The 19,848-nt window shown below is 35.8% G+C and overlaps 1 non-coding gene and 1 pseudogene across 1 annotated transcript; one reads left to right on the top strand and one right to left on the bottom strand.

The window, feature by feature from the left end:
• Positions 1-19,848, bottom strand: part of LOC112922041 (chromobox protein homolog 3-like) — a 171,763-nt pseudogene that overhangs the window by 66,091 nt on the left and 85,824 nt on the right.
• Positions 14,403-14,508, top strand: LOC112922168 (U6 spliceosomal RNA). The gene has a single exon (XR_003235402.1). It is a non-coding gene; the product is annotated as a U6 spliceosomal RNA (small nuclear RNA).

Below are 19,848 nucleotides of genomic sequence, written 5' to 3'. Positions count from 1 at the left end.
TCTCATTATAATGGTAATAAAAGCAATTGGCCATGACTTAACCACCTCCTATTTAAATGACACACGCAAAAAGAATCTCTAAAATTTTGAGGTATAACTGGACAAGGGACTAAATTTAAATCTCCTTTTCTAAAAATGGAATTATTTGTCAACTTTCTTTTTTCATCTTGCCATTCTCCATCATTTTTTTAATCACTAGAATTTGGGGTTTTTTTGGTATGACACCATTGGCAAAATTTTCTCCCACTACTCTGAATATATTTTCCTGACTCTAGAGATTTTCCATTTTGAAAGAGACTGAGTTGCTCTACCCTTATCTGTTCAACTGTCTTTTGTTTCGTTTGTCTTTGAGTCTTATTGTCACAATTTGGCCAGTTTAAAAATTATTAACTTTGAAGATGACTTCACTTATCTAGCATAATTGTATAGAATACTCAGGTAAAAAAGAAAGAATGGAAAGCAAGCAAGCAAGCATAAAAAGGAAACCTGATATAAGACAGACAAGGCTTCAAATTTCAATTCCAACACTCACTCGCTAAACAAACGTGTCTATATTAGTTTAAATTGGTATCCTTATGTGAACATAGTAAGAGTGAAACTTCTATGATGAACTGTTTTGGATGATCAGTTAGATGGCATATTTAAATTATAGCATACAAGAAGAATGCAGTGTGATGTATTAGTGTCTTGGCAAGTTGAGCTGGGTAGGAAATAATCTCCCTGCATCTTCCCTCACACATAATTGTGGGCTCTACTTACAAATGATATTTTACATCTAGAATCTTTTCTATCTATGAGGTGCCTCATCATGAGGTAATGTTTCATTTATCTCTGCTTTAGAAATGAAGTAACTGAATTCTTTTTTTTTTTAAGTAACTGAATTCTAGAATAATGAGGAGACTTAAAGCAAGTTATCCAGTTTGTTAAGATCTTATCAATAAAATAAAAAATAAACTAAACGTTTTAATCTCTGGTGCAGTGATTTTCAGATTACCCATGTGCCTTGGGCTGAGATTTTGCACTGTGATTTTTTTTAAAGATAAACAAGAGGATTAGCACACATCCAACTTGACTGAATGATCCATTTTCATACCTAGGATATTAAAACCCCAACCTAACATACTTAACTGAGTTGTGGAATATTTTGATCATTTTCCTCAATTAGCCATAGTTGCAGACCTCAGATATCTGTTGTAAAATAAAGTAGAAGGAGGTGTTATTATATTCAGAACCAAAATACTCAAAATAATTATTGACTCACTGCCGAATAACCCATACAAAATATTTTAGTAATTACTCAGTTCTCCATCTTAATTTACATGGGAAGTCATAGCCTTGAGCAACATTCTAAAAAAAATTATCATTTATGTAACAAAATCCTATAAAAGCTTTGTGAGATTAAATGGAAGCTCTGTAATTGATTTTATAAGAAACAATCTTGAAGATTCATGCTTTTTCACCAAAGATACCAACACAGCTTTGGTCCAAGATGTGAGCAAAGAGGAAATGTTAGACATTGCATTGGGAAAGAGTTGCAATAACTTCTGTGCAGGCTCCTTACACTTCAGTGGAAGTGAAGTATCATTAGGATTTAGCACTGGAAAGAAGAAATGCAAAATTAGGAAAAAACAAAACAAAACAAAACAAACGGACTAATGAAGCAAGCCAAAAATAAGAGATTTTACCAGGAAACTGAAGAGAGGGAATGTTGTATTTCCGGTCTCAGGTCTTGTTGCTCTTTTTCCCAGTAGGATGGTACATTTGCAATCAAATCACTTTACAATGGTATTCTCTTAGAATGTGGCTTGTATTGACTTAGCTCTATGTACTACTTGAAAGACCCAAGAATAAAGTGAAATTTTCCCTTTAATCCTCAAGGTGAGTATCTGCAAAATTGGTGTCAGTTTTACTTAGGGAAAGGAATATTGGATTAAGCAAATTATGTTGTGTACTGAACTAATACATGGCAGAAGGAGGAGTTCTATATTGTTTAGTGGAAGGAAGGAAAGGTTGGGTATTGGAATCCCTTGTCTTTAATGTGAGTGAAAGGGTCTCTTCTTGTTTTTAAAGGTTTAAATTATTTTAACACTTCTTGATCTATTATTTAGACATATGTACCTTCAAAAAATGTTAGAATAAAATAATAAGCATTTAAAATCTCCAAGCAACTTATGTAAACTATCTTTCCCTAAAGTCTGTTTTTAGAGAAGTGGCTCCATTTACCCGGAAGAGTCAAATGACTTCTTCAGATGCTTAAGTAACTTTGAGAAAATAGGTTGGTTAGTAAGATAAGATGCTTTGGCTCAGAATGTTTCAGCTGAACATTCATTTCTGACCCTGCCCAGATGAGGACATGTAGATATTTCACAGACACAATATTTAAGTAAGATTGCAGTTGCCAAAAGATAGAATGTAAAATTTGCTAAAATGTGCAATATGATGATGTTTGCATAAAATTCTGACATTGTAGCATATTCTCTGAAAGCTCAGAGTTGCACAATGAATATTTGGTGAAGGGAAAACTAAAAGCATTTTTCACCAATTCATATAAAGTCTTCAAGCATACATATATTATAATTGAATCCAATGATGAGGAGATGACAAATAATACTTTTGTAAATAACTTGATGCATCTTAAAAGCAACTATTTGGAGACTGGAAGTGTAGACAAATGCAAAATAATAACCACTGCCCTGATTTCAAAATTTCTGAGTTTTATTCCATTCAAAAGGATATGATCTGCCTGAAAGTTCTATTGAAGTAAATGGAAAAAAAGAAAGGCAGATAAACAGAGAAATATTAGCCATTTGGGGTTTACACATCATGGTTGGCAGCCTGGATAATATTGATTTTCGAAGAAGAAATTGATGTAATGAACATTTTTAAAAGTAAGATATTAATTCAAATTGTCATTATAAGTGGGCTTTGAAAAACCAGAAGGTTAGGCAAAATAATATATAGGCCTTGGTTAGGTTCCTTATGGTAGGGTTTTTGCTTATTTTTTTTTATATGAAGTGTGGCATTTGTCTATTACTTTACTGTTTTACCTATTTAAAATTTGAATGAAACACTCTAAAAGTAAAAGTCATACCTCTGAGTAATCAAGGTTTTGATTTGACTCTCATCTAGTTTATGAAAAGATAAGTGTTCTACAGGTAAATATAAATTTGAGTTTTTGTAAACTCAAGCTTTATTTTTAGGGAACAAAACAATTCCTGAACAGCTGCACATTCCTCACTTGGCACTGAATTTTGTAATCGATTATTCCAAGGCACATGGTCTCCCCTGGTCTTCCTCTTTCATCAGCGTTTGTCCTAGAAATGTGGCTACTCAAGCCACAGCGTTGAGTGCAGGGACATCTAAGGACTCAGGTGGCTTTTTAGACTGCCCCCGTCAGTACACACACACACACAAAGTGGCACCTGGGTCCTTCAGTTGTGAATTTCTCTTTTCCCTTTTCCCCATTTGAGTGACCAGAGAGTGTACTTGGCAGGCCTTGCCCTGTGTTGCCCTTTTGGATTGTTGCCCTTTTGGATTGAAACATCTGTGACTGGATCTGGCTCCTACTGGCTCTGATGCAGGCTATGCCATAACCAGAGCTGTTCTAAAGGCATCTGATTGGGCTAATGCTAAGTCACAAAAGAGAAATGTGAATTGATGCTTCAATCTAACTTTGTCAGTCCCACTAGCTTTAGATGTGACTTCACTGAAAGAAACAGAAGTCATCTTTCTTCGAAATCATTTTTCCTTTTAGTATTAACTATGTACATTCCAAATCCCCCTACTATGTTCCAAGCACTGCTCTGGGCACTTACAGATATGATTCCTAATCCTCAGAGTAACATTCAAGTTAGGCCTGTTTTGCAGAAATGGTAGCAGTGAAGTGTTTATTCAGGGACACAACAATAATCAGAGTTGGGTCTCAAACACAGGCCCCTGTCATTCCATTTGCCTGTGCTACTTCTTACTAACCATGTGGAGACCATCTTGCTATGATGGCATGGCTCTATCTGACAGCTCACAGCCAAAAAGACACATGTTGTCAGTAGCAAGAATATGCCAAACTATGACTAGATCTGTCCTAGCATTTTTAAAAATAGATTTATTTATTACTTGGGGGAGAGAATAAACACACACACATGCATACAAAAGAGTAGAGGGGAGAGGCAGAGAGAATCTTCAAGTAGATTCCCACTGAGTAAGGAGCCTGACATGGGGCTTGACCTCACAACCCATGAGATCATGACTTGGGCCAAAACCAAGAGTCGGTGCCTAACTGACTGAGCCACCCAGTGCCCCTGTCCTAGCATTTTAAAAAGTGTGATTCTCCCACTCTTTATAGTTAATTTGTTCTGCTGTCATATACATTCTTCATTTCCCGTTTCTATGTATTTCATTAATTTCTCTCTTATCCTTTGTTTCACTATTAATATATGTGTTATGTTCACATATTTCAGAAGCTCCATATAATGTTACTTTCTCTTTCAGCAAACATCTTTTTAAAAATATCAACAACAATGGTCATATATGATAAATATACATAAATAACATGTTATATACAAAGTAATATCTTTAATAGTGTTGTATATATGTATATATTTGTCATGCCCAGGACTCTTGGGTCTTTCAGAACAATATAAGAACAACCCAGTATCTGCTGTCTAGTATTATATTCCTTCAGTCCACAGAACTTTCTTTAGCACTCTGCTGTGTGTGGGCATGTTCATTAAAAAAGCAAATCTCTTAAATTTATCCATCTGAATATCTTTATATTGCCTTCATTTCTGATAAAAGTATTGCTTTTGTAAAATTCTAGGTGGACATGTTTGTCTTTCAGCATTTTAAAGTTGCTATTCCATTGCTTTCTGACTTCCATTGTGTCCAATGATAAATTAGCCATAATTCACATCAGGATCACCCTGTGTGTAATATGTTGCTTTCTCTAGCTTTATAACATGTCTTTGGTTCTCAGCAGTGCAACTATGGTATGATATGGTGTAGTCATGTTATTTATTTTTATTTTTATTTTTTTTTTTGTAGGGAGAGAGTGACCAAGTGAGTTAAGGAGGGGCAGAGGAGAGCAAGAGAATCCCAAGCAGATTCCACACTGATCAGAGAACGTGATCCTGAGATCATGACCTCAGCCAAAATCAAGATCAGATGCTCAACCAACTGAGGCACTTAGGTCTGCCCCCCCATGTTATTGTTTGTTTACTTTTTATTTGTATTTTGAGAAAAATTACCAAATGATTCACTGACTTTTTAAATCTGTGTATTATTTTCAACTGTCATTCTTTCATCTTTCTCATTCTTACCACTTCCTGCCACATTTCCTCACATCACTTGTTTTTTTCTTTAAGATTTTTATTTATTTATTCATGAGAGACAGAGAGAGACAGAGAGGCAGAGACACAGGCAGAGGGAGAAGCGGGCTCTTTGCAGGGAGCCCGACACCGGACTCAATCCGGATCATTGGGATCCAGCCCTGGGCTGCAGGCGGCGCCAAACCGCTGAGCCACAAGGGCTGCCCTCACTTGCTTTTTCTACTACGTACTATCTCCTCTCACTGACCATATATCTTGGTCTTATGTTCCTTGGATTCAGTACCTCTCAGTTATGCTCCATGTTTGGCAGATTTACCTTTGTACCATTATGCAATCCCAGGACCCTCTAGCAATGAACACTTCACAGATTTATTATACTAATTGCAAAGATTAGTGAGGCATAGCCACATGTGTTTCTGAAATTAGGCAAGTGGTTTTCCTCTCAGACACTTTGAAGTACCATAGATAATTGCTTTTTAAACTTGGCATGTACTAAACTTTTTTTTTTTTTTTTACCTTTTTCTTCTTAATGGTTTGTTTTTGTTTTGTTTTGTTTTGTTTTTTTTTGTACCAGACAGAGGTACCACGGAACACAAGGATGAGTAGCTCAGTCTTTTGAGAATCTAACATTCTATCTGGAAAGAAAGACTGGGAAACAAACATTGCAGTCCAATGTTATAACCTTTTAAAAAGAGTTAAAACAAAGCAGTGTGATAAAAAGCAATTTGCCTGTGACTGAAAAATTCCATGTGGGAGTATATCATTTTCCAAAGAGATACCATTTGTGCTAGGTCTTGAAAAACTGAGTTGGAGTTCAGCAGATGGAAAAGTGGGAGAGGAATTCAAAAGAAAAAGCAGAATGTTAAAAGATATAAGGACCTGGAAAATAATGTTGTTATTTGACAAAGTCAGTAGTTTCTCGTGCTGACTTGATCCTGGAGTGACTTGACCGGCTCTGGGAGGTGGCAGGAGATGAGTTAGGGAAGACAGGAAACAATGATTTGTTTGGCGTGATAAAGCATTTCTACTTACTCCTTGTGATAGGTAAAGTCCCCCTGGAAGATCCACATCCTAATCCCTAGAACCTGTGAATATTTTACCTTACATGACATAAAAGGACTTTTCAGATGTGATTAATTTAAGGATTTTGAGATAGAAATATCCTGGATTATCTAGATGGGCCTAATGTAGTCATAACAGAAAGGGGTATAAGCTAAGAAATACAGGTAAACTCTAGAAGCTAGAAGAGGAAAAAGAACAGATTATCCCCTAAAATCTAATGTGTAATAATAGATTTGTGATGTTTTAGGTAACTGAATTTGGAGTCACTTGCTACAGTTGCAATAAGAAATCAATATACTCCTCCATGCGGTTGCCAATAATTTTAGAGATGTTTTTAAGGAACTTGAAGTGACATCATATTGGATGGTGACAATGTAAATATTATTTTGACCTGGATTTAGAGGGAAAGAAAATAAATGGGAAGACTCCTTAGAGACTGTTTCCATAATCCTGTTGAGAAATGAAAAGTGATTCGACTTAACATTAGAGGTTGTTGTGTCATGGCTCTCGTCTTTCTGGAAGGAAATGCTTGTAATTGTCAAATAAGCATAACGTCCTTTGACAGTATAAAAAATCATGAGCATTTATTCAAAAATACCTTGAATACTGGGATATAGATAAACTAAGGTATTTCAAGCACACCCAGAAGAAAAAAGGAACACAGATACCTAGCAATCATCTATCATCTATCGGATACACTGTAACCTGTGTTCCTTGTCAGTATTTTCCCAGCCTTACCTCTTCTGATTCACAGATTCCAGATCTCTCTTCAGTTTCCATTCTGGCTTAGCTACTATCTCTTGCTAGAGAAATTTCGTTACTCTATATCTTCTAATCTGGGGTTTATTTTCAGCTCTGGATTAGCGATCATTAATTGATTGTAAAATTACTTTTTATAAATGAAAGAGAACATAATAGAAGAGAATATGAAGTATCAAAACACTTCCTGTGAATTTACAAGTATTGTTTCAGGAAATTGTTTCCATTTGATACATACACTTAAGTGTATTACTGTTAGATACATGGAAAATGTCTTCTATGCTAGTCATATAAAATATTTGAAACATACTACTGATGTATTTGTGTTCAGTCAAAATTTAGACATACTACACCCACAATTAAGAGGCCACCTAGGATTGTGGTCCGAGGGCCAGAGATGAAGGAAGTATTTGAGAGAAATTTTCTCAATAGGATGAAAATGAATTTAGCTAACGATCCATCAAGGAAAGTAAAAGAGTCAACACTCAAAAATTATAATTATTTTGTTCAGAAAAGCTTTTAGTACCATAAAATATGTTGCATGTATTTTAAGATCTGTGGATATTTTTTGTTTACTTTAGTGATATTTTCAAGTGTGGCCTTTAACATCTGGGGCCTGGATAATACAAATTGAGCACAAAAATACTTGTGCCAGAAAACAAGGATGTGCTCCAAAGCAAATGCAACCATATTGAAAGGACACAGACATTGGCATGATGGGGCACCACAGGCCAATTTGCAACTGTTTAAGCATCGAAAATATGATAATTGATCATAATATACTACATATTTAAAAATCCATAATCCTTATTAGTATTCAATGAGAGAGGGGATCCCTGGGTGGCGCAGCGGTTTAGTGCCTGCCTTTGGCCCAGGGCACGATCCTGGAGACCCGGGATCGAATCCCACGTCGGGCTCCCGGTGCATGGAGCCTGCTTCTCCCTCTGCCTATGTCTCTGCCTCTCTCTCTCTCTCTCTGACTATCATAAATAAATAAAAATTTAAAAGAAAGAGAGAGAGAGAAAGAAGATATATGGGGCCTGGAATGAGAAGGAAAATTTTTTAAAGAATTCCAGTTAAAAAATATAGAAGGAAATACAAAATTAAGAAAATATGCCATCTTTCCAATCTAATAATAATAATAATAATAATAATAATAATAAAGAATGATTCAGATAAGGCTCATCAACCTCTGGTCAAACTATTGGCTGAGAGTATTATTGAGAAATAGTCTGTTTACCCTGGGCCAAAGTATCAGCCTATGAATAACCTAATGATGACAAATGCTAACACATTCCCTTATGGTAGAGAGATCTGGCATCCAACAAGTGAAAAATGTTATCATCACTGGTGATGGAACAACCCTATATGACACATGTGAAATACACAATAGAACTAGGAAGTATTCAGGCCAGAAATGTTTAATATGAATCTACTTATGTCTTTATATCTAACTTTCAATTTACAGAAAATGCAGGAGTAGAGGAACATTTTAAGAGGAAACAATAAAACAAATTCAAAGTCCAAAACATTCCATGAGAAAGCAAGCTTGGATTCTTTAAAAAGCCAACATTAGTGAATAAGGAAGGAGGCTATAAATTGAAAGGAACTGAGTGGACACAATGATTGAATGCATTCATTGTGTGAATCTTGATTTGGATTCTAGATTTGAAAACCAAAACATTTAGCTCTCTCTGCTCTCTGCCATGTGAGAATACAAAGAGTTGTTAATAGCAATCTGCAACCCGGAAGAGATTTCTCGCCAGAATTTGACCACACTGGCCTTCTGAACTCAGGCTTCCAGCTCCTGAACTGTGAGGAATATATTGCTGTTGTTTATAGGTGAAAAAAAAAACAAAAAACAAAAAACAAAAATTCTTATAAAAAATCATTTAAGGGACAATTTGGGAAAATAGAACTTGACTTTGGATGTTATATCGTTATGGCTGATTTTTTTTCTAGGTGTGACAATGATATTGTGGTTAAATAGGAGAAAGTGCTTATAAGGTGAAGTTTGAAAAATCACTTTACAGTGAATTTTTCTCACTGGAACTTACTTTCAAATGATGCAGTTAAAATAAAATATTAATTGTTAACTCTAAATGAAGGAAATAGGAGTGTTCATTCTTTAAACCATGTTTTTAAAACTATTCTTTAGAGTTGAATATTTTATAATTAAAAGATATGGGAACAAAGTTTTCAACTTAAGTTTGAATCTTTAAAGATTAAAGTGTTCACAAAGCACCTTTTCATATTTTTCAAGTATGTATGGATGGTATTCAGCTGCCATTACTACTTTTCTTTTTCCAATTTTTCCAATTTTTAATTGATATATGCAGTTCACATACCAAAGCACCATGCTTTTAAAATATACAATCGGTAGTTAGTTCTTAGTTTATTCTCAAGATTGTGAGAATCACTATCTAATTCTAGAACATTCCATCACCCTTAAAAGAAGCCCTACATTCATTAGCAGTCACTCCCCATTTCTATCGTAATCTGTCCCCTAGAAACCACTAATCCACTAATTACACAGTAATCAGCTAATTTGATCTATGATTCTATGAATTTTCTATTGTGGACATTTCTAATAGAAAGAATCGTACATATATGTGGCCTTTTTTGTCTGGCTTCTTTTACTTACTGCCATATTCTCAGGATTCATCATATTATAGCATCCATAAGTACTTTATTCACATTTATGGTTAATATGCCATTGTATTGACATACCACATTTTGTCTATCCAAAATCAATTGTTGGACATTTCAGTTGTTTCTCCTTTCTGGCTATAATGAATAATGCTGCTGTGATCATTTGCATACAAGTTTTTATGTAAAAACAAGTTTTCAGTTTAGGGTGATATATACATAGAACTGGAATTGCTGAGTCATACAATATATCTGTGTTTAACTTTTTGAGGAGTTGCCCAACTTTTTTTCCAAAGCAGCTGCACCATTGTATGTTCCCACTAGCAATGCATGAGGGTTCCAATTTTTCTGCATCTTGACCAATACTTGTTCATCTTTTTGATTACTATCATCCTCAAAGATATGACAATTATTTCTTCCACCTCAGGGTATCTTTTTAATATATTTTAAAAAAACAATTTGTTGAAATAGTCATTAAGTGCTTTTATTTTCCAGAACTAGACCATGAGTAATAATATTTCAACACTTCATTGTCAGAAAATATTTTTGTTTCTTAATACAAGCATATGTGTGTATAGGACTTCTTGTTCAAAATCATTTTTGGTCAGAACTTTTAAAGCACTGTTTTCTAGCCCTTAGAATTGTTATAACATTAGGATGAATCTCATCACTTTGTTTGCCGTGTGTATGTGTGTGTAGGTGTGTATATGCTTGCATGTCCGTGAGCTTTCAGAATATTCTTTATGCTTGCCATATTAGAATTGGACATGGTTGTGTCTTAGCATGAATCTTTATTTCTCTTGCTCTGCCTTCAATAGGCCTTTTCAAAGCCTTCCATTTAAAAATTAAAGCTCAGGAAGTATTGTTCTGTCAAGTTTTGTTTGTTTCTTCCTTCCTACTGCCATTGTGCTAAATAGCTCTGAATTCCTATTAGGTAGAACTTGAATCCTCAAAATCTAATGCCCAGGTGTTTTTATTTCTTGTATTTTCTTATATTTAATTTTGAACATAATTTAGAAATAGATTTGTCAACTTTTATTTCTGATTACAGGTTAATATTTAGACCAATAATTTATTTAGCCACCCTTCAAATAAATGTTATTCAATACTATATTTTTAATATCAGATATTATTTCTTCTTGTTTTTGTAACAAATTTTGTATGCTTTATGAAGATAAAAGCCTTTTATTAGACTATATGGTAAATGTCTATTCTATTCACTGAATTCTATATTTTTCCTCTAGGCCAAGGTTTTTGTTTGTTCATCCTATTCCTTGTCATCCATCTGATGACATTCTGGAAATATTTGATTATCTGAAGTTCTTGTTTTATAGATCTGATGGAAAGACTAGGTTGATAATTATACTCAATTGATATGGACTTCATTTATAATAGTTTACTCTGGTTTTGTTTCCCCAAAAGGGAAGATTAGTTTCAGGCTGTGTGCAATGGACGGGGCATTCACAGACAGGCTTCCCTTTGGATTGTATAGACATGAGCTGACCAGCAGACCAAGGAGCCAAAGTAAAGAAGAGTGTAAGATGACTCCTGGGCATAGCTTTCTTTTTTTCTCTTTAGCATTTGAGACAAGGTTCAGAATTAAGGTAGGGCTGGTTGGTCAAGCGTGGCCTCAGGGGCTGGGATGACTCATCTCTCCTTGATGAGAACGGTAGCAGAGAGCAGAGTCAGTATTGCAAGGGGTGTAGGTAAAAAGAATGGAAGATTGTGCCATTTTTGTAATAATCTACCACACCATCTTTCAGAAATTCCTCAAATTTCCCTGTCTACTTTCATCACTGTCCTGATTACCTATTTTCTCACAGTTGCAAAGCCACCTTTCATAATTTTTTTTTTAAATGTAAATATTGGCAATGGGACTCTGAAACTACATTTTCCACATTTCATAGTCTACTGACTTCTCATGAGATTCTGTAGATGGGGAGCAAGGGAAGGAGAGTAAAAAGCAAAAGGAGGAAGGAACTTGCTTTTTGTTTTCAGCTCCAGGCATTCTCCCTAGGGCAGCTATGGGCTGGAGCTCCCACCCATCCTAGTTACTCCCAGCCACAGCTCCCCCTCTTCCCTCAAAAGCACCAGTGGCAGGAAGCCATGTCCCCCTGGGTGAGTGGAGCTTTAGCTGAATTATATTCATCTCCAAATAACAATCAAGTGGGAGCTAGAGGCTGTTTCTTCTCCAATCTCCTAGGTTTTGATAACTACCTCTTCTTCCTTTTTATGTTCTGAGCCCTAGAACTTTTAACTGCTTCCTGCAGCTACTAATACTGTATTAGTTCAGAATCCCTTTAGCTCATTCTGCCTTCCAGCACCTGTATAACAAATTCCCTATGCTCTCTGTTAAAATGCCTCATATGCTTTTCATTTCTTGACATATCTTTCACAGATACATTCTTCGTTGTTATCCAGATTCTTGGTTTCATTTGCCTTTTGTATTTTCTCAGTAATTTTGATAAGACGTTCGGGGGAGCAATAGATGCAAGTGTTCAAAGCACTATCTTTTTATTATTATTATTATTATTATTATTATTATTATTATGGTAAGAGTAATTACCATGAGATCTACCCTCTTAACAATTGCTTTTTTAAGTATACAATTGCTACAATCTCATTTCTGAGTATATATCCAAATGAATTGAGATCAGGATCTCTAAGAGATATTTTTACTCTCATGTTCACTGCAGAGTCATTCATAAGACAAAATGTGGAAGTAACCTAAGTATCCATTAATAGATGAATGAATAAGCAATATTTGTACACACATGCAATAGAATATCATTAAACCTTAAAAAGGAAGGAGAGTCTGACACATGCTACAATATGGATGAACCTTGTGGACATCATGCTAACTAATATAAGCCAGACACAAGAAGACTAATACTGTAGGATTCCACTTCTGCGAGATACCTAGAGTAGCCAAAATCACAGTGACAGAAAGTAGGAGCTGGGAATAGGGGTTAATAGGGGGTTGCTAATCAAGGGGCGGTTTCAGTCATGCAAGATGAGTATGTTCTAGAGATCTGCTGGATGATATCAAGGTAATGTCTGTCTTTATTTAAAGATTTTTAAAAACTTAAAAAAAAAATTATTTGAGACAGCAGAAGCAGGGGGAGTGGTGAGCAGAGGGAGAGGGAGAAGCAGGCTCCCTGCTCCATCCCAGGACCCTGAGCCGAAGACAGACACTTAACCTGCTGAGCCACCCAGGCACCCCTCAGTGTGGTGTCTTAAATGGTTATTGGTTATTTGCTATTTTCTCTTCTTAATTCATAGTTCTTTGTGCATAAAAAATATTAAATCTTTATGTTGAGGAAAATATTTCCCCATGGTTTATTGCTTATGCTTAATTTTGTTTATGGAATCATCTATCATTCAAAACTTTATTTTTTTTAAGATTTTATTTATTTATTCATGAGAGACAGAGACAGAGACAGAGAGACAGAGACACAGACAGAGGAGAAGCAGGCTTCATGCAGGGAGCACGATGCGGGACTGGATGCCGGGACTCCAGGATCACGCCCTTGGCCGAAGGCAGATGCCCAACGGCTGAGCCACCAGGCATCCCTCAAAAGTTTATTTTAGGGGTGCCTGGGTTGCAATCTGCTAAACGACCAATTCTTAATTTAACTCAGGTCATGATCTCAGGGTCATGAGATTGAGTCCTACCTTGGGCTCCCCACTCAGCATGGAACCTCTCCCTCTCCCTCTGCTTCCCCCCTCCCTCATGTGGTCTCTTTCTCTCTCTGTTCTCTCAAAAAATTTTAATTTTAATATATCAAAGCTGTCAAATTTACTTTTCATAGTTAGTAATAATAGGGTCCATATTACCCTGGGAGATCTGCTACTCTTGCCACCTTTGGTATCAGAAGGATGCAATAAATAGATTGTTTGGATTTCAAAGTCCTTTTTTTTTTTTTTTTTTGTTTAAATCCCCATTCTTCCCAGCTTTAGTACTTTAGTATGACTTTATGAAAGGTCTTCAGTGACCTCAGCCTGTCTTTTCATCTGGACAATGAGGATAATGATAAAATAATGCAGTACCTATCTTCTAAAACTGTTTTGAAGATTAAGTGACAAACATGTTTAGGGTTTTTGGAAGGGGTGTGGCATATTTTCAGTACTCAATAACCTACAATTATTACTTATATTATTGCTATCACTGCAACTATGTCTGCATTTTTTTATTGTTACGAATATCCCTACATCTGTTCTTACCATTGCCATCGCTGCCATCAGTGAACCCTTCCCACTGCCTAAGTATATTCTGCTTAGCTTTAGAGGATATTGTAGGCTGAACAATGGCCCCCAAAGATGTCTTCATCCTAATTCCTGGAGTTTGTGAATGCTGCCGTATACACCAAAGGAGATTTTGCAGGTATGATTTAGTTAAGGATTTTAAAAAGGGAGGATTTTTCTGGATTATCCAGGTGGACCTCTATAGAATCACAATTGCTCTTGGAAGAGCAAGGCAGAGCGATATAGACCCAGAAAAGGAAGATGCAGTGTGATCACGGAGGCAGAAATCGGAGTGTTGTGACTACAAGCCAAGAAATGATGGAGCCCCCGAAGCTGGAAGAGGCTAAGAATGGATCCTGCCCTGTGCTGGCTTTGTAGCACATATGCTAAAATTGGAACGATACAGACAAGATTAGCATGGCCCCTACACAAGGATGACATGCAAATTTGTGAAATTTTCCATTAAAAAAAAAAAAAAAAAAGGATGGATCCTGCCCTGCAAGAGCCCTGCTGTCACCTTCCACCTTGACTTTAGCTCAATGAAACTAATTTTGGATTGCTGGCCTCTAGGACAGTAAGAAAAGAAATTTATTTGTTTTAGCCTCCAGTGTTGTAATTTGTTATGGTGGCCATAGGAAACTAATACAAAGGGCAAAAATGCTAATTTTGGAGAATTAAGTTATGGTTCCCCCAAACTTCAAGAACTCTTACTACATTATTTACTGGAGTGCGCTTGAATAGGTTCCATCAGTAGAAATGCTTCTTATCTGAAATGTCTCGTGGAAACTCCACGTGTGAGGAAGATAAACACAGAGCTTCTGTTGATTGATGCAGAGACTGCCAAAGCACCCCCCTCCATGGACCCCAAGACAGGTCAAGACACCCCAGGCTCCTGGTGCTCTGAACAACACATTGTAATATGTAATGGTTTAAATGGGAAGTAATTAGAAAGCTTCATAATTTCATGTATAGTCCTTTAGGGAGGCCAGCAAAGGACGTGCATTTGGGGCCATTAGATTAAAATGAGAGGCTGACACTGACCTCAGTGAGTGTAAAAGTGTAAAAATCTGAGAAAAGAAAAACAAAAATAGGTAATTACAGTACAGTATAAAAAGTACTAAAACTGGGGTAAACACATCTTTCTGAGTTTTTATAGAAGAAGGAAAACTAGAGCAACTGGTAGTATTTTTTTTTAATTTTTAAAAAAGATTTTATTTATTTATTTGAGAGAGTGTGTGCAGCGGAACACAGGAAGGGAAAGAGAGGGAGAAGCAGACCCTCTGCTGAGCAGGCAGCCTGACAGAGGCAGGATCCCAGGACCCTGAGATCATGACCTGAGCCAAGGCAGTTGCTCAACTAGTTGAGCCACTCAGGTGCCCCCAGTTTCATACTATTTTATATATAGGTTATTTAGCACTGGCAAGGGTGAGCCATATACCTCCAGTGACCTTAGCCCTCACGTTTACTGGCCTCCTCTCAGTAGTTCAATTCAAATTAAAAGATTGTTTCACCTAAATTTTAAAAATGCCAAGGGGCATTATTTTTCTACTTACACTTACAAAACCCCAGAGGTCAGACTAGACCCAACTTGTTAGAAAGTTACATTCATATAACCAATCTTATTCTGACATTTGGGCAACCCTAGTATCACCATCTTAACAGCTAATAACATATGCTGCTAATAACCTAAAGACTGATGTCATGCACAAATACTCTGGAGAACAATATATAGCCTCATTTTCAATTGTTATAGAATAAGAAAGCAGTTTTAAAAGCTATTTTTGCCTTGCAATGATATAAATTTTTTATTATTATATCATGTGACTATTTCCCCACCATGACCAGTCATCCAAATATAGTTAGTGATTTACTACATGCAAAGAGGAAAGGAAAAATGATTATTCATTATTTTTTTAAAGGTCTACATTAAGATCTCCAATGCAAATGCCTATTGAGTTATAACTTAGTATTGTGATAATTCCTCCAATGGCTGAAGAAAGTCATATGCAGGAATTAAAGATGCCATTTGAAAACATGCCTATTACTGCTCCCAACTTGCTTCGATACATCCCTTATTAACACTGCTTTGAAGCGAGAAAAAAGGGTCTACTTTGAAGTGACTGGTTTAAAAAGTCTCAGTGTTCTAAATTAAAACATTATTTTGTAGCCTGATCTGTCTCCATAAATCTCTCAGTATGAAAATTTCTAAGATCGAAATCTTCCTCCTCTTAGGAAGAAAAGAGCCTCAAAGAAGTTTCCAATGAAATATCGAGGAGGATAATGAATGCTTATTGACTGGATAAACCATTGTCAAATAAATAAAAAATTGATGATTTAATAATGAATAGGCAGTAATATAAAGTTATGAGCATTTTATTAAATATATACCCTAAGGTATGTGCTATTGCAAAGAAAAAAGGAGAAGATGTAGGTCTCAAGATACATCTGGTAAAATATTCTTACACTGTTGCAAATAAGAATAATCACACTTTCTTATTTTTGGCAAATAGGCCAGATGCATTGTTTTAAAAACTGATTAAAACAGCAGTTTATTTACATGGGTGTCTTGTTATAACATGCCCATGAATTATTGAGATGCCACTCAGGTTCAACAGATTATACATATACTGTCTTATAAATTTTGACAAATACATATTCATTAACATACGTCCCTATCAAGATATGGAACATTCTTTTATTCCACAGTGTACCTTCAGGCTATCTGCAGTCACTTCCAGTCCCTCTTTTTTCCCCAATACCAAAGGCAACTTGATTTGTATGACCACAGATTGTTAACATGAGTTAGCTATATCCATCTATTTATTCCTGGTTACCTACTGAAAAATAAACTACCATTAACCCATTTTCAGGCTGTATCTTTTGAGCCAGAGTCCATCATAAGCCACCAGCCAGTTTAGGAATACTTACTCTTGGATTGGACACCCAAGTAGTACGGATATTGTGTTAGAGGAAAAAGCCACTTGGCATCGGCCTACTTCCGATGGGACAGGTTTGTCTAGAGGGGATTAAGCACCAAAAGGTACCATGAGAATAAAAAGTTGAAGAAAGTAAGGCCTTAAATAAGTATTACTTTTAAGTTTTGCATTTTATATCAAGTGCATTTTTCCAATAGTTTGATTGAATATTGAGCAGTATTCATTAAATCCTACATACACAAGGTTTGAGTTAAAGGACTGGATGAGGAAAATGGTTAAGATAGTAGTGAAGTAGAGATCATAAAGTCTAATAAAAATAATCCAGGGAGGGGAAAACTAGAGGAGTAAAGTCTGTGGAATTAATCAGCAATTAGGTAGAAGTTGAAGGGACAGAAAAACATAAGTATTCGCAAGGAGAGAAAAAGTTAACAAGCAAGAGTTAGGCAGAAACAGAGGCGCCTGGGAAGTTTGATAGAAAGACACAGCCACAACATCAAGAAAGCGTTCATTGGATGTTTGAACTTCATTTCTGAATATGATCAGCTGCTACTTCTCTCATTCTTATGAGAAGCATTCCTATGTGAGCCTGTTGAGACCGATCTATGTGGAACTGTGTTACCCACACTGGCCCCAGTTGACTAGAGCATTACAAGAAAGTCCCTACCCTGGACTAAGTCCCTACTCAGGACCAGGCAAGACCTGAGTGACAGCTATTTCCCAAAGAGACTTATGGCCAGTGACATATGACACACAAGAAGTTTAACCATTTGAAGCATTCGTAAAGGCATAGTTCAAGTTCATATAGTGAAAGTTACTTACGCTCTCTGGGTTTCATGTGAAACCCAGAATTACTCTGTGGTCACTTATTTCTACTTAGCCTTGTAAGGCGGTCGAGTATGCTATCCCTACTGAAGTGTAGGTCTCTTCTATTTCTGCTTCTGTAATCTACCCAGTTAGTTGAACCAAATTACATACTCATGTCACCTAGGATCTTGAAGGAGAGACCTTACACACAGGAAATGCAGAGAGGAAAAAGTTAAAAACAGCTGTCTATGTCTATTCCTATAGAATGAATATTCTTCCTTAGCATAGAAGAGGTTGGTGCAGATGTAGTATTAATTAACTCCTCGTGGAAAATGGTCAGATGATTCTTGGTTTTTTGAAGTCAGTGTCTTATTCACAAAGAAAGATGATGGTTCAAGTTTGATGATAAAGCACCATCTGATTTAGCAGGGTATGCACCCTTACAGTACCAGCTAGAGACCAAGGTTTATTTCCCAATGAACAATTCCCAAATGTTAGCTCTCCTGTGAATGTCATTCTCTTAATTCCTTTTTCTATAAGTAGGAATCTGTCAACACTGGTCCATTTCTCCTCAAAAATAAAGTTTCATTCCTATTTGTCTTATTTGTGGCTAAAGCTGATTCTTTCTAACTGGGGATCTGATTTGTTCAAGTGCTTTATTTTGCTCAGTGTATTTTCACTAAAACAAAAGAAAAAGGATGAGTTCGATCTTTTATACCAAAAGTAAATGATTTCTAAACATTTTTAACATTCTTACCACCTTTGCTTTGCTTGTTTCTCAAGGTAAGATACAATTATTGTTGTAATAAATTCTTCTCCAGAAGCACATTTTCCTAAAAGGCATTTTCCTCTCTGTAATACTGTGATAGGCATTTATTAATGAACTAAAAGAATGAACTTTTTTCTTTTCTTACCATTGACAACATAACAAACATAAGCCAAATACTGCATACATTGAATATACCTGCCTCTGAGAAACTTAGAAGTAAGCAGCACAAATGTGTACAATTCACTCTCTCACAGAGAGTACATTTTTCTCCAGAGAAATTGACTTGAGATGCACTCAGAAAGTTGGGCACAATTGATTTTGCATACAGCTGACAGTAACAGAATCAGTGAGTTCAAGTAGGTAGGGTTGTTTTTGACAAATCGTATAATCAAATTTTTATAGATGAGATAACTGATAAAAGTAATAACTGAAGATACTTTGTTTTTAACTGTCCATCACTAAAAGTAAAACTAAAACAAAATCATGTCTCAGGATTTTTATTTTTAAGCCATTACTTCACCAATGAGACAATGACTCATGAAATAAAGAGTTTTGTTTCTTTTGCCACCCTATGCCTCTGAACGGGATTTCAGTGTGTTAAAAAGTGAGTTTATTTCATGACCAGTTATGTCTATGTAGGGCATGTTTGTCATGAAGAAGTTTGTCAGTGTTTTAAGTTTGTTGATCCAAGTATAATGCTAATACCCTATGTTTGTAAAATTATACTATAGCTGCTATGAAGAATATTTCTGTCCTAAGGAAAATTGAACCACTAAACCCGTTTTTAAGCCTTTTCATACATTTTCTATATTCAGCTAAACATTATTACTTTATTTTAAAGATATATTGAAACTGTTTTGTAATTCACCCTCTTAAACACCATACTTACCATTTAGTTTCAAGGCAGGTTTTTTTCTTTTTTAAGGCAGGTTTTTTTCTTACAAATCTTTGTGAGTAGCACTGAGGAATAGAGACCAAAATTAGAAGAAATAGAATATACCTTTTATTTTTCTTCTCCCCAAATTAATTATGCACAGACTTGATGAGAATCATTGATATTTTTGATATCCCTGTATCGCTAGTGAGCAGCAAACATTTTTTTAAAGCCTCAGATTGCTTCATGAATAATAACTGTTTTTCATATGCAGGATAGTCTAGCCGAAAAGATAACCAGAGGCAAAATTTTCTCTACCACCTTTGTATTCTTTAGTACCTGAGACCTTTTCCCCCATGGGCTTGTTTCTTTTGCCATTTAAGATCATTTCATGGAAGACAGAAACTTTCTGGCATGTGGCAGCAG

This window comes from Vulpes vulpes, chromosome 1, assembly GCF_048418805.1.
Source record: "Vulpes vulpes isolate BD-2025 chromosome 1, VulVul3, whole genome shotgun sequence".
NCBI lineage: Eukaryota > Metazoa > Chordata > Mammalia > Carnivora > Canidae > Vulpes > Vulpes vulpes.
Note: the sequence above shows the minus strand (reverse complement) of the source record. Positions and strands in the feature narration are given on the sequence as shown.